Below are 12,948 nucleotides of genomic sequence, written 5' to 3'. Positions count from 1 at the left end.
GCTTGGGATCCTGGAATCTATTCTGACATTCGTCACCCCGGGAGCCTGACAATCTATTTGAAGCTGTTCAGAAGCTTTACATGCCTAGTTTGGGACCCCGGAGGCTATTGGCATTCCAAGCATTGGTGGAGATTTCTGGATGAATTTAAACACAAGCCACCATAACAGGAAGCCCTTCCAATGTCCAACTTAAGGACTTTAACTAAAAGTGCTAGGTGGGAGACAATCCACCATGGTATGATCGTTTTTCTTTAATTTTTATTTAGTTTTATTTGTTTTCAAGTTTTGTTTTGTTTTATTATATTGAACCTGGAATTTTGCATCTCACTCATATTAGTCATTGCATTCTGCATTTTTTCATGCATATATAAAAAAAAAGGGGGTGCGCGACGCGACCGCATTCCCCATGCGATCGCGTCAAATGGCAAACCACACTTCCCACGCGACCGCGTCATCCAAGCGGCCGCGTGACCTGGAGATCGGCGTAAAGATCCAATGTCCAGAAAGTTAGGCTGGAATCGTGCGGCCATTGTGCATTTCGCACAATTGACCCACGCGATCCCGTCATCCACGCGATCGCGTCAATTGCACAATACCAATCCCACGCGACCGCGTCAGCAATGCGACCGCGTTGCATTGATTGCACGAACACCCCCAAGGAGACAAAGAGTTGCGCTGAAACGATGCTGGATTCGTGCGTTTAGCACAAATTCCAGCGACGCGATCGCATGCCCCATGCGATCGCGTCGTTCACTCTTTTTGCCCTCTGTGTGATCGCGTCATCCACGCGATCGCGTCAACCACCTTTTTCGCTCCAGCCACGCGACCGCGTGCCCCACGCGGCCGCGTGGATTCAAAAATATAACCCCCCAGTCACGCGAAACCCCATCAGTCGCGACACCCCCCAACTCTTCTTCTCCCTCTCTTCTCCCCCAACCCTCAACCACCACCACCCAGCCACCACCGCGCCACCACCCAGACGCCGTCGACCACCCAGACGCCGCCGACCACCCAGACGCCGCCGCCACCTACCCCCTTCCCTCCTTCCCCCTTCTTTCTTCCTCTTTCTTCTTTCTCCCTCCTCCTCCGTCACTGCTCCCCTCCGCGCCGCCACCCACCGCCCCAACCGTCCCAACTGCAACCCCCCCTTCCACCAGCAACACCACCTCTTTCCCCCTCCCTTCCCCTACCCCATCACCCTCTCTTCCCCCTGCCCCGAACAGCCGCGCCGCCGTGCCCACCACCGCCAGCCGCCGTGCCCACCACCGGACGCCACCATCATCACCACCCCCAGCCACCTTTCTGCCTTTCCTCATTATTCGGCCTTCCAGGTTCCGCAACACGCAATCTCTTTTATCCGTTCGTAGTTTATTCTTATTTTTCCGTTTATGTTCATGTTTAGGCTAGTTAGATATGCATGTTGTAGTGGATTTTAGGTTGATAGGTAGCCTAGGATGTGGTTAGTGGATTTAGGTCTGTTTACTTGCACTGTTCATGTTTCTATTTTTTCAAATTTGTAAATCTGCTGTTGTTGTGATCTTGTTCATATGCTGTATTTCTTGTATATTGCTGCTCTTTACACTGAATTTTCATGCTTATATTCATTATATGTAACTGCAGCTTGATTTTTTAATTCATATGAACTATTTGATTGCTGTTTATTTTCCGAAAAAATCCAATTTTAGCCGGAATGCTGCCCAAATTTTTATAAATGTTTTTGACTTTCATTCATGTTTTGATTTTGGAATCTTGAACTCTGTTTTCCTCTGCTTTAACCAAACCATTCATGAATGCCAAGGCATGCATTCTTATCCTCTTTGATTTCCTAGTTCCTAAACTGCAATTTTGATGTTTGATTCCTATTTTTGCTTTCTTTATCTCTATTTGAATATTCATCAAACTATTTTACTTGTTTGAATATGAGTTACCTATAGCTTCTACCTGTGATTACTTGTTACTTGGACTATTTTCATTATGCCTCTTACTTTAACCCATTTTTCACTAACTCACTAATTTTAACTCTAACCAACCTAACCTTTTCAAAACTTCTTTTTTTTGCTTTTCTTTCACTTTCTTTTAACATTCTAACCAAGGCATGATGTTATTCTTTCTATTTAATTTGCATTCAATTACATTTTGGATTGTGATTTCTTTTTTTCAGACTTTTTAATCCTATACAATCCTAAATGCACATTTTACTTAACTCATATTCATTATCCTATTGCTCCTTTGCCACTTTGTGTTTTCTTTGATTATTTGCCTATTTGCTTTCCTATTTTTATTATATCCTGGTTTTTTGTTTTTCAGGATGTCCGATTCCTAGAGAAGGGGAAAAGGCAAGGCCACTACTGGCAAAAGGAAAAGAGGAGAAGCCTCCGTGTCTATCATCGACCTCATGCATGATGCCTCCTTGCGGGAGAAAGCCTTTACCCCGCAGGAGAAGGCCGACCAGCTACTTCCCGCCAATGACTCAATAAAGTTTGCAAACCGATACTGTGAGCTGAAGTATGCAGTATTTGCAAACTCCAGGAACCTATACCTAGAGCGGACTTTGAAGATCCCAGAAGAACTCCAGCAATATACCTCTGATCAGATCAAACAAAGAGGCTGGTTCTTTCTGGAGAGACCTCTGGCTGAGGTTAGTGCATCTTGGGTTAGGGAATTCTACTGCAACTACTTCAAAACTTCCTTAGATGCAGTGAACCTCAGAGGGAAGTAGATTTTGGTTACTGAGGAAGCAATAGAAGAGGTTCTGAAACTTCTGCCTAAGACTGATCAGGCAGATGGTTATCAGAAAGCTGAGGAGGATATGCGCTTTATGCGTTTTGACTGGGATGCACTCAAGGCCCGGATTGCCCTTGACCCGTCAGTTCCTTGGATCATGGGTCAGAACACCACCATGCCGAAAGGGATCAAGCGGATTTACCTGAATGATGAGGCTCGGCTATGGCATCAGATATTCAGCAACTACATTATGCCGAGTACTCACGAGACTGAGATACCAGCCGCTATGATCACCCTCCTATGGTGTGTGATGGAGGGTAAAGACCTGTACCTGCCACGCTTTATCCGGCACTATATGGCCAGGGTCCACATCCGAGACACTCTTCCCTTTCCCTATCTGGTTACCCAACTGGGCTGTCGAGCTGATGTGCCATGGGAGGATGCCGATGAGAGGCCACCTGCTGCGGAATACAAGAAGATTATCCCGCACAGGAGGAACTTCCTGGCCTTGGGCTACAGACCTCCATTCTTGACTGCCACTGCTGACACAGCCACACCATCCGCCGGCCCCTCTTCCTCTACAGCTGCACCATCCACCCCTGCCATCACCACTGCACCTCCACCTGCCACAGAGCCTGTCTATCATCTGGTGCACCGCTTGTTTCGACGACTTGACCAGATGGAGCGTCGCAACAAACGACGCTATGAGCACCTGAAGCTGATGATACGATCCGGTGACATCCCCTCCGAGCCTGACACACCATCCGAGGCATCAGAGAAGGAGGCGGATGCGCCCGAGGCAGAGACCCATCCCCAGGCAGACCCCGAGCAGGCGGCACCATAGGCAGAGGTCCCACATCAGATCTAGGCTGCAGATCTTGAGATCCCAATTCAGACAGCCCCTCCTATACAGCAGCCAGACCCCCAGCCAGCCACCATAGAGACACCAGCTACCATCCCTTCCAGTGATGACACCCCTTCACACCCTGCTTGAGTGAGCATCAGGGACGATGCTTCATTTTAAGTGTGGGGAGGTCACCATCTCTGGCGTATTATTTTGGTGAACCACTACAGACTCTTTTTCTTTTTTTTGGATATTTTTCTGTATTTTTCTCTTTATTTTTATTTTTATTTTTATTTTTATTTTTATTTTTATTTTCTGAGTATTTATACATTGCTACTATTTATGTATTTTTACTCTATTCCTGTATTTTCTATTTTTAGTTCATATTTTAGCCACTTAGTTGCAATTCTAACTTATTAGTTATAGAAATTGTGGATTGATTAGTATAGTTTACCCTTTTTAGCATAAGATAACTCAGAATAGATTGAAAAGAAAAAGGAAGTAAACTAGAGACTTTAACAGAATCAAAACAACCCACACCTTGTATATATAGCATTACATGTTAGTTAACAACACTTCATCAAGGAGAAACACTAGAACTTTAAAGCCATTCAATATAAGTTTTACATTGAAAATAATGAGAATTTTTAACTAAACCTGCATGACATACATAATTGATAAATGATTTTTGAGCTAGAGAACACATAGCCTGTGAGTTTTGAGCTTAATTGTATGGTTACATTTAAACCATGATTTTTATTCCTGTGTGTTCTGCCCTTCTTTTATATTCTGATGTTCTTTACTTTTCTTTAATCTATATGTCCAATTATAGAATATAGAATATAGAATATAGATACATACCAAAAGAGTGATTAAGGCCATTATTTGATTTTTGCTCACTTATCCCAAAAATAACCTACCTTTCACATCACCCTTGTTAGTCCCCTTGAGCCTTTAAATCCCTTTTTTTATTCTATTAGCCACACTACTAGCCTTAAGCAGAAAAACAAAATAAAATCCCAAGTTGAATCCTTGGTTAGCTTAAGATAGAAAATTATGAATAGTTTAAATGTGGGAAACCTATTGGGAACATGGATGATAAAAACAAAAGGTAGAAGAGTTGAAAAGAATAAAATAACTCAAATTAAGAAATTTTGGGAAGCATGCTCATGAGAAATTAAAGTGATTAACTTACCATGTGCATTAAAAAAAAAACATAAAAATTTCAGTATTTAATAAAGGGGATACAAAAGAATTCCCCAAATGCAAAAATAAAAGTAATGCACATGGAATAAGAACAAAAGTTGAAACATGAGCATGTAACATCCAAAAGTGGGAAAAATATGGAAAAATAGGTAAAGAAGTTTTATTTTACTAAGTATGTATGTTAGGTGAGATCTTAGTCTAATTAAGGATTCACTTATTAGCTCACTTAGCTTTATACATATATCCTTACCTTTACCTTGGCCCCATTACAACCTAAATTAAAGACCTCATGATTTTTGGTATGACTGTATTCTATAATTGTTAATTGGTTAGATGAAGAACAAAGTTATACAAAGGAAGAATAAAAAGAGGAATAGAGTGATTGACCCAATAAACACTGAGTGACTAGAGAGTAAACACAAATCCGGTGAGGGTTCAATAGCTCATTAACATTTATCTCTGTTTGAATTATCTAATTGTCTTGCAAGTTCATAAAATGTTTTTTTTCTCCCATCTCAATTGTAAAAGTGCTTTATGGTCATCTAAGAGCTTGGCTATATATATATATATATATATATATGACTCCTTGAGAATATGAATTAATTCAACTACGTGCAAGCTTTATATACAAGTGAGCGAATAAAAAAGTAGAATTGCATGATGCATCATTCATTTAGGTAGTTGCATTTAGATTAGACTGCATTGCATGACATTCCATTACTTTAACCTTACTTATTACCTTGGATTTAGCATGAGGACATGCTATTGTTTAAGTGTGGGGAGGTTGATAAACCCATATTTTTTGATATATTTTGTGCTTAATTTGAGTGATTTATTCAATTTTTCACCCACTTATTCATATTAATTGCATGGTTTTACTTCTCCTTCCTTATTATGTGATGTATGTGAAAAACATGTTTTCTATGCTTTAAAATTAATTATTTTAATTACCTTTATTTCCGTTCGATTCCGTGTGTTGAGTAGTTTCAGATCTTCTAAGGCAGGAATGACTCAAAGGATGGAAAGGAAACATACAAAAATGGAAGGAAAGCACAAAACGGAGTCCTTGAAGAAACTGGCATCCACGAGATCGCATGGATGACGCGATCGCGTGCCAAGCGCTAATCAACAGCGACGCGGCCGCATGTCTAATGCGACCGCGTGCCTTAAGCAGAATGAATATGACGCAGTCGCATGACTGACGCGACCGTGTGACCCACGCAGACGCGTGACAGAGGCCACGCACCAGAAATTGCAGAAAACGCTCCCAGCGATTTCTGAAGCTCTTTTTGGCCCAAATCCAAGTCCAGAAGGCATAGACCAGAGGTTATGAAGTGAGGGAATGCATCCATTCAGGGAGAGCTCGCCAATTTTCTACTTTCCAAGAATTAGATTTAGTTTAGAGAAAGATTCTCTCTTTCTTTAGGATTAGGATTTAGATCTAGGATTTTTATTTACTTTCAGGATTATCTCTTTGATCAAGTTCAATATTCCTTTTATTTACTTTTGCAAGCTACTTTATGAATCCTTTCATGTTACAGATTACTCTTTTATTAATGTTATTTGAGGTATTTCAGTTTAATATTGATTACTCTTATTCATGCTATTGTTACTTTTATTCTGAAGACATTTTTATTCCAAGTAGATTTATTTTTCTCCTTTTGGTCTTGGTTAAGAAATCAGTAACTCAGGAGTTATCCAATTCAATAGTATAATTGATAATTGTTATCTTTGTTAATTGAATTGAACTCCCATAATCCCAATCTTTTCTTAGGAAATAAATAGGATTCGAAGATCAAACCAATTAATCCCTTGACCTTCCTTTATCTTAGTAAAGGTTAACAAAGTGGAATTAGGATTCATCTATCATCATCATTGATAAGGATAGCTAGGATAGGACCTCTAATTTCTCATACCTTACCAAGAGTTTGCTTTACAGTATTTATCTATTTTCAATTGCCATTTAATTTACTTGTCATTAAATTACTCGTTCCTCATTCTTGAAACCCCAATTTTACAATCTCCATAACCAATAATAAGAACATACTTCCCTGCAGTTCCTTGAGAAGACAACCCGAGGTTAAATACTCGGTTATCGATTTTAAGGAGTTTGTTACTTGTGACAACCAAAACGTTTGCACGAAAGGGATTTTTGTCGGTTTAGAAACTGTATCTACAACGCGACTGTTTTTATGACATTCTTTACTGGCAAAAATCTTGTTCGTCAAAGCTACTATTTTTTTTTTGCTGGAAATTTGAAAATGTCTCCATCAGCAATTATACTATATATTTGGCCACTATATATTTATGAGCAATGAATTTAGTAGTTCATTATAATGTATTGACAATATCAAATTCACTTATATATTAGTAGTTCAGAAAATTAAGCATCCGCACAATAGTATACTATTTGAAACTAATTATTTATTACTAATTGAATTAAGCAATTATTTATTACTATAGTTATTGTTTGCTATTATATTATGTCAGGATATATTGAAAAAAGTTCAATATCTCTCTCCTCGGGCTCTGGTTATTGATTCAATACAAACTTTATATTTAAAAGGAATAATGAGATGCCTTAGAGGGATTATGTAGGTTGGGAATCTATCTTGCTAAATTTTCTTGTTAACTTGCATCATACTGAGAATGATAACATCCGTAGTATGGTTCGTAGATTTTTTGTTACTTGAAATTCATTGAATTGTTCATTTTGTTTCTAAGATGAATGGCCTACTTTATCATTCACACCATATCATCGCTACTTAAGATTCATTTAATCTACATTACCGAAACTGTCAAATCTGCATTGACTATATCTTTTTATATGGTGAAATGACATGACGGTTCCATGATATATGACATGTCGTATACGTGTGTGATAGGTGAAAGGATGCACTTCATCTTTGCTGCAATTTGCAAAGACAACAAACATCCCCATTCTTTTGCTGAGCAAGAATATGTTCATCAAACTTATGCAATGTACCTTTCCTATTTAAGTAGCCTGTGAATTGTTGGCTTAACCATTGCAAATTTGCTTTATTTTTGTTCTATATTTTAGATTGGCCATGTGACTAAATCTGGAGACATAGCTGGACCTCGTATCTTGGAGCATATTGTAGACGTTGTTCTGTATATGGAAGTTGGTACCCTGATGTATCTTTCATTTGTTGTATAGTTGATAAATTCTAATTCGCATCTATTCTTTAAGACTTTGACTATATGTTTTTACTTAGATTCTAGTTATTGTTCAGTTGTAAGACATGGTTCATCTTATTCCCTTAATCCCTTTTCAAAATTATTTTGAGTATATTCTTGGGCCAAAATCACATAGTTTTGTTTTTACCGCCTTATGCATTTTTTGCATGTTACTTATGGAATGGTTACGTTGCTGAAATCACTTTATTTTCTCTACGTTAACTGCTCATTGTAATCCTCAAGGGGAGAAGTACTCCCCTCATCGCATGCTTTGAGCCGTAAAAAATCGATTTGGATCCATTGATGAGGTACACCACCATAATTATGTTGTGGATCTACCATATCTTCCCTGACTTTGTTTCTATCTAAGTACCAACAACTTCAATAAATATCTATTTGCAAGTTACACCACTTAATATGATGAATAGATGTCTTTGCATTGACTTCTTTATTCTTTATTTAGTTTATTTTCGTACATTTCTGGTAGTGTCTTTATATGTACCTTATTTGCCTCCTTTAACCATATAGAAAAGTGGTATCATCTTGTTTAATCATGACAATTTCTTCTGCTTATTTGGTTTTAGCATTATTTCCTTCACTCTACTCTCACGATGATGTAGCAAAAAGATTATGTTTGATTTTTGTTATCTGCTTTGAGTTTTTGAGATGTCACATTCAAGACTTTAGGCTGTTTTAGATTTGAAAATATTAGTGGAGCTAGTTGTTGCTGTGATCATAGATGGCTCTCGAACATTCTTTATTGAAATTTAGGTGATTTTCTTTTATTTCTGTTGTGGCTAATTTCACTCCCCTTTATTGTGAATATATTGCAAGCAATTGTTTGAAATGAGTATGTTTTCACTTTGTAAAATTTTCTTTTCAAGGAAATCAAATGTGTGAAACATAAAATTCACGAGTAAATCCATATACATTGTTCCTGTAGTCTAAATTGAGGTAGGCTCTTAGTGCTCAATTATCGGTTCACTGTATCATTGCATGAAAATACTTGGAAGTTGGAACATAATAATACATAAATCAAAATTCTTTCACACATCTTTTACTTGGGAAGATTTAAGCAAATTTCTATATGCGTGTTGCAGGCACTTTGTCTTTCTAGTTCAACGCGTTCAAGGCAAGTTAATGGGATCCATGCAAATAGAGTTGATATAATCATATATGCTGAGTTTGGAAAACTAATCCAAGTGATGAACAAATATTATTATATTGCTATCAATTGTTTGTTTAATATATTTGATTTAGCGTGCAGGAAAGTAAATTGATTTTCATATTAGCTCAATAAACAAATGAACAAGTCCATTTTGATCAATATCAAATTCAGCTATTATATCAAATTGATCCAAAATCTAGTGGCTGAACTTTGAGAAAGAAAGAAAATAAAAAAGGCCCAAAGATCCAAGCCCATTCAGTAAATTAACCAAAGCTTCATACGGTTACTTACTCCCATGATTCAAGTAACTTAATTTCCAAGTTCAATTTACTTTAACTTCCTTGAAAATTCTACCGAAAGTCAAAAGTCCTCTCTTCTCTTTCCTCTGTCTCTCTTCACTTTGGTCACGTTACTCACTCAGCCAGAAAGAAAGAAAGAAAAGGAAAGTGTAGAGGCTTTGGAGCTTTGAAGGACAAAAAGTTTGTTGCCAAAATGAAGCAAGAAGAAAGGCCAAAATTGGGTATTGAGTTGCATTTGGTTAGACCCTATCAAAAATATCTTCCCTCATTTGTGCTACACCAAGGAACCAAGAAGAAAATCACAAAGTCTCAAGCACAGAAGAAGCAACCATGGAAAAAGTGAGGTCAACCATGGTCAAAAAGTCATCAACACTCAAAATCAAAACTTAGAGCCAAAGCAAGAATCTACGGTCAAGATTGAAGAAGTTTGAAGAAAAAGGATGAGAGAGAATGGGTAAGTTGCATGCAATAGATTCAGATTTCTCTCTCCTCTCTGCTGAAGCCGCTGCAAGTTTCTGATGATGGAGAAGAAGATATCGTTGGGGTTGAATGTGATTCAACCTTGGAAAGTAAGTAAAAAACACAGAGTTCAATTCTTATAGCTACCCAAGCTTATTGAGTTCTTCTCCTTCATGGTTCTCATTTAGTATTTTTTCTCAATTTAATCTGTCTGAGTTTCTTTGAAAAAAAGGCAAACATGGTGAGGTGTAAGAAAAATCCAATGAGAGGTAAAAGGCAGTGAGTTAAACAGTGAGAAAAAGCCATAAGATGTCTCAGAGGTTTTTTGTACATCTTTTTGCTTTGTATCATGATCCTGTGAGGATTCCTTGCAAGTTGGGTTAGCACTTTGCTGTTGAAAGCTAGATTGAGGTCTAGTCAAGTTCACATTGGGTAAGAATCTATATTTGTCCCAGATAGTATTGGGTAGATCCTAGAGAGAATTGGTGAATGTAATCTTGTTGAAAGATAGTGAAATTCCGTCACTGTTGTGATGGAGACTGGATCTAGGCTACATTGCAATAAGTAGCTGAACCAGAATACATCTGGGTGTTACTCTCTCTTCTCTACTTCACTTCTATTTCTGTTACTCAGGAGACAAAATGAAAATGTCTCTCAACTCGATACGAGACAAAAGTAAAAATATTTCCTAAGTTTCTTTGAAAATGTAAAAGTAATATTTAGCAGAAAAAGAGGCTAAGATTCAACTCCCCTTCTCTTAGCCACTGATAACCATCAATTGGTATCAGAGCTTGGTCTCAAAGAGATCAAGCTTTGCAGCTTGGAGAAAAGATCCTGATAGAAAACAATAGTGGTTCCAATGTGGTGGCCTACACTCTGACAGAAGGACAATCCAGCAATAGACTTCCTTTCTTTAATGGAAAAAATTACTACTATTGGAAGGAAAGAATGAAGATCTTTGTTCAATCAATAGATTAAAAAATCTGGAAGATCACTCACCCTGAACCTATGTTAGTATGGAAAGTTCTGAGAAGTCTCACTAAAGAGTGGAAAACTAAGGCTATAGTTATAGTTGAGAGCAGTGGCATTGATCAAATGACATATGATGATCTGAGAGGAAATTTACTTGCTTTCAAAACCACTTATTTAAAAAATGACATAAAAAAGAAAGGAATTGCTCTCAAATCATTCACTGAGTCCCTGAATGATGAATCTAGTGATCATTTATCTGATGATGAGTTGTTCTTTTTGCTAAGAAATTCAGGAAAATGATGAAGCTGAAAGAACGAAGTAAAAGGAAGCAATTCAAGAAAGCCAAAAAGGGACTTAAGCAAGATCATTTGCCACAACTGTAAAGAGGCTGGAAATTACAAGTTTGACTGTCCAAAGTTGAAGAAAGAAGAAAAGACCAAGAAAGAAAAGAAGAAGGAGTTGATGGCCTCTTGGGATGATCTAAAAAATGACTCAGATGAAGAGGAAGAATCAGAGAACAAGTCTCAAACCTGTCTCATGGCCGATCAAACTGATGAGGTTTGCCTAGCATCCAAAAGAAAGGACAACATGTGGTACTTGGATAGCGGATGCTCTAGGCATATGACTGGAAAGTCTACATTCTTCATCAAGCTAGACCAGTATGATGGAGGGTTTGAAACTTTCGGTGATAATGGGAAAGAAAAGATAGTGGCCATAGGTAAAGTAGATAAAAATTTATCATCTTTCATAAATGATGTTTTTCTTGTTGATGGCTTGAAACACAACTTACTAAGCATTATTCAATTGTGTGATATTTGATATTTGGTTATATTTAGAAAATTGGATTGCTTAGTTATTTGTGAAAAATTTGGTGTTGTTTTGTTTGAAGCAAAAAGATGTAACAATATATGTGGACTCACTCTAAAGAATTTAAAAGATCAAAATGTAACTTGTTTCACCTCAATGAAATCCGAAAAATGGCTTTGGCACAAGAAATTAGGACATGCAAGCATGTACCAAATATCTAAGCTTGTAAAGAAGAATTTAGTTAGAGGCAGCCCTAACATAAAGTTTGACAAGGACATCACTTGTGAACTCGTACAACTTCACCAGCAAGTGCATCGAGTCGTCCATGTAATACCTCAGGTGGATGAGGGTCAATCCTACGAAGATTATTGGATTGAGTAAGCAATAGCTATCTTGCTGGACTTAGTCAGGCAAATGGAAAAAGAGTGGTTGTTTATTGAATTCGCATAAAACGCAATAAATTGTAATTAAGTAAAGGAAAGATAACAAGAAACTTAAAGCAATTAAGTAGAGGAAAGATAATGGGTATGATTCATTAGGGATTGGAGATATCATAATCCATCATGAATCAATGAGTCTCAACTTCATTCTCAATCATATGAAGTAGATTTATGGTGGATTGTCATAATTGAATCCCAATCCCTTGGTGATTCAATTTCTCTTAACACAATCAATTGCCAATTTCTTGATCTAATTGTTCATGAGAAGAGGTTCAATTCAATTCTCTAGTCCATAAGCTACACAAGTTCTCAAGATCTCAATTCAAACCAGGAATTTATTGATCAAGAGAGTTGTGAGGGAAAGAGCTTCAAATTAATTTATATGATTCCCTTTCCGAGGCTCACATAGAAATTCTAATGGATCTAAACCCCCTTCCGGTAGTGAATAGATCTATTAAGCACAGAAGTTATCCCTTAGCTACAAAAAGCGGATTGAGAAGAAGAAGAGTTTCATTAATTCATTTGAATTACAATAGAGCTCCTCCCCTAATGATTTGGGTTTAGTTCATCATTGCTCTGGAAAACTCAAAGAGAAAAGAAAAGTACATGAAAAGTATAGCTAAGTACAAAAAGAAAGAAAATCCTAATTTGGATCATCTCCGTCAAAGTCCTCCCCCCTAAGTTCAAAACTCTTCCTATATATACAATCTTTAGATGGGTCCTCAAGTACTTGGATGTGTGCTTTTGGCCTTAGTTAAAGCAAATTAGGAGTGGCTCCTTCAGAAGTTAACACTGGCATTAACTCACTAACGCTCTCATGCTTTCATTAGT

The sequence above is a fragment of the Arachis ipaensis genome, chromosome B8 (genome assembly GCF_059453495.1).
Source record: "Arachis ipaensis isolate K30076 ecotype BB chromosome B8, ASM5945349v1, whole genome shotgun sequence".
Taxonomy (NCBI): Eukaryota; Viridiplantae; Streptophyta; class Magnoliopsida; order Fabales; family Fabaceae; genus Arachis; species Arachis ipaensis.
The sequence above is the reverse complement of the archived record's forward strand: the minus strand, read 5'-3'. Positions refer to the sequence as shown.